Raw genomic sequence first — 3,835 nt, 5'->3', positions numbered from 1 at the left:
AAAAATCAAAATCAAAAATATTTCCCTTAAAGCATTTCTTTCAAAAATTCCAAAAAAAAGTTAGCTTATTTACTTTATTTTCAAGAACTACGCTTGGTCTGATTCATGCGGGGTCTTGATACGTAGGCAATCTCCATAAGATTCGACCGTAACCCTAAGAAAAAGAAAAGAAAAAAGAAATACGAGGGAAGGAAATAAAAGGAAAACCAGAGTGGAAAAGAAACACAAAAAGAGAAAGGCCAGAAAGAAAAGAAAAATGGAGCGGAAAGAAAAATCAAAATGAGAGAAAACCAGAAAGCAAAAGCAAGAAAGCAGAAATCAAAAGGAAAGAAACGGGAAGAAAAGCCGGGATGACGCATGCAACCGTGTCAAACATGTAGACACTCATTTAACTGTATAGGTGCATCACACCCCAATGCGCGGTTACCTATCTGTTACTTGTCTCAAACTAACCGTTGCTGTCAAAATCCAGCTTAGGTATTTAGAAACGGTGGTTGGTTTTGGGTAAGCTGGCATCGTATCGATATTTCACCAGATCAAAAGGAAGTACAGAGATGTCGTCTGAAATGACTCTGCCATCAGTTCTCATCACTGAAGACAGCCCCATCTCAGGGATCCCGGCCTCCGAGTCTGCCACAGCGGAAGAAAACCGAATATTACGCCTCCGAGTGATGGAAATGTGGGACGCATGGACCAATGGTAGGGAGCCTCCAAGTGCTATCCCTGGCTTTCCTGAACTATTTCCTAGATCCGGGGGTACTTCCAACGTCCCCATTAGCCACTCAAATACTCCGTTGGGACAGCCTACTATGACCGCTCATTTCATAGGAACACCTTCTGAGGTCCGCCCCCAGGTGTTCCCATCAGGAGAAGCTCCTAACATTTTCACTGCTCCACCATGCTCTGCAACAACACAACCTTCACTGCCAAGGCCTGCTGTTGATCCTTCGGTTTTCACCTTCCAAAACCCTGTCTTTCAGGCGGATCCTCCTCAATATCCCACATATACTTATTCTCAGCCACCACCATATGAGCTTACACCAGGGCAAGATAAAACTCCCAAAGCTCCTGAACAAGATGAGATGGCGAAGAGAATGAGGAGCCTTGAGCAGAGTTTAAAGAATATGCAAGGCTTGAGTGGGCCAAAAAGTGTTTCTTATACAGATTTGTGCATGTTCCCTCATGTACACTTGCCCTCGGGGTTTAAAACACCCAAATTCGAAAAGTATGATGGGCATGGCGATCCCATCGCTCACTTGAAAAAGTATTGTAATCAGCTGCGTGGGGCCGGGGGAAAAGAAGAGTTGTTGATGGCTTACTTCGAAGAGAGCTTAGTAGGCATTGCCTCAACATGGTACATGGACCAAGACGTCTCACGATGGCACATTTGGGACGATCTTGCCAGAGATTTTGTAAGGCAGTTTCAATACAACATCGACATCGCACCAGACAGGAACTCTCTGGCGAATTTGAAGAAGAAGCCCTCAGAAAATTTCAGGGAATATGCTATTAAGTGGCGTGAGCAAGCGTCGAGGGTGAAACCTCCAATGGATGAAGTGGAAATGGTCACCGTATTTCTTCAGGCCCAGGAAGCAGATTATTTCCAGAACATGATGTCAGCCATGGGCAAACGTTTTGCAGAGGCTATTAAGATCGGTGAGATGGTAGAAAATGGTCTGAAAACGGGTCGGATTTTGAGTTAGTCAGCCATCAGAGCAACCTCCCAAGCCATCCAAGGCGGGTCTGGAGGGATGGCTAAGGGTAAACAGAAAGAAGAAACGGTTATGGCAGCATCAGGGGCAAGAAGACACCGGGCCCCTAGACCCATCTTCTCTGAAAGAACCCCTCAACATTACTACCCTCATCATGATATGGCTTATGCTCCTCCACCTTATGCGGTCATGAATTCTCAACCCTTTGCTCGGCCGCCGCCACATGCCAATAGAAACAAAGTTCCATTCCCAAGAAATCAGCCTCCCCACCAAAACCACTATAATCCCCGTCCTCCACAGAATAACTTTCCTCCCCATGAGTCACCCAGGAGGCAAACTTTTACTCCAATTGGTGAATCTTACTCTAACTTGTTTCCAAAACTTGTCCAAATGGGTCTACTGCAGCCGGTCCCTCAAAACAAACAAAACCCAGCATCGCCTGCCTACAGAGCCGGTGTGAGGTGTGCTTATCATTCAGGGGCAGAAGGCCATGATACAAACGAGTGCTGTACACTGAAACGAGCAGTAGAACTTAATAGAGCAAGGAAAAATTGTGTTGAAGGATGAGGATGTCCCAAATGTGACCAATAATCCGCTGCCCGCTCACAACAACGGGGCGGTGATCGGGATGATCTGTGAAGACAGAGAATTTGATCCAGCATTAAAAGCTATAATTGTTATCGCTGATGCGGAAAGAAAGCCAAAGGTGGCCCCGAAGCAAGAGAAAGGGGAAAAGAAGAGCAAAACCACCGAGATAGAACCAGAAATGAAAATTAATGTACGTACCCAAGCAAGCCTATATGGTGCGGGGGACAATCAAACCACCTTGGCTGAGTGAGCCAGTGGTTATTGGACGCGTACCACAGAAGCCTATGACGAGCCCTGCTGCGGTACCCTGGAATCATCATCAGACGGTGGTTACGTACAAGGGCAAAGAGATCTTGGGTGAGCTGCTAAAAAACCCCCTGTTGAGAAATATTCAAATGTAGAGGAGGTAAACAATGCAACCAGAAGGCGTTTCCCGCCTAAGAAGCCTGTGAGTGCTGACGAAGCCGAAATGTTTTTTCAAAAAATGAAAATGGCCGATTATGAGGTGGTACATTTGTATGAAACTTTTGTCAAGCCTAAGTACAGTAAAGAGGAAGATGATGAGGTTTTCACGGCTGAAGAAAGTGAGGAAATACGTGGGGCAATGAGGAAAATGCTCTACGAAACCCATATGGTCCACTGGGAGAGGGCACTAGCACCGCTGAGGTGTTATACATGGGACCAAGCGCCAAGCTTCAAAACTGGAAGGCTACGCCATTCCTGATCAGGCGGGAGTCCCGGTAGACCCGTCCTGCTACTTTTTCTGCATCCCGAGTTATTCCAGGGTGTAACTCGGATGTTTCCTGTAGTTTCTTGTCTTTAAATTCCCGAACGTGAACCCTGTTATCTTCAAAATTCCAAGAAATGAAATCAATATTTCATCGTTCATTTTTCTTTATTCTTTCTGATTTTGCTAGTTCTCTCCTTCATTTCTTCTCTTCAGTTTTAATAATGCAGCTTTAAATAACATGACATGCTTGCGGACTTCATGCCTAGATCCCAAAACGCTGTCAGATTTTCAAAATAATGAATCAAGAGTCGAAATGCAAAGAAGGTAACCTTGAGTAAATAAAACAAAGAATTGGAACAATTGAAGGAAAATTGGTTCACGGGTTGGAAAGGTCCATACACTACAACAAAAGAGTGTGCTGTACTCAGGGCACATCCGGGCAGATGTACCAACAAAGAATGGCCCGCGCTTACAACAAGAAGATGCGTCCCAGGAATTTTGAAGTGGGACAACTCGTGTTAAGACGCATTCTCCCTCATCACCAGGAAGCAAAATTGGAAGGGGTCCATACATCATCCGGAAAATATTGCCGAGATGAGCATTGTATTTGGAAGATATCAAAGGAAATGATCCCGAAACAGCTGTGAATGCAGATGCAGTAAAAGGTACTATGTCTACGCTCTCTGCGGTGTTTGTTTTTGTGCAATTGAGATGACGAAGGCTTTTCTTCTCGCTATCCAAACACTATCGACCCTTCGCAAACCCACTTGAGCCGGTTACTCTTCTTTGGCTACCCTCTTTGGAA

Source organism: Nicotiana attenuata, chromosome 12, assembly GCF_001879085.1.
Source record: "Nicotiana attenuata strain UT chromosome 12, NIATTr2, whole genome shotgun sequence".
Lineage (NCBI taxonomy): Eukaryota > Viridiplantae > Streptophyta > Magnoliopsida > Solanales > Solanaceae > Nicotiana > Nicotiana attenuata.
The sequence above is the reverse complement of the archived record's forward strand: the minus strand, read 5'-3'. Positions refer to the sequence as shown.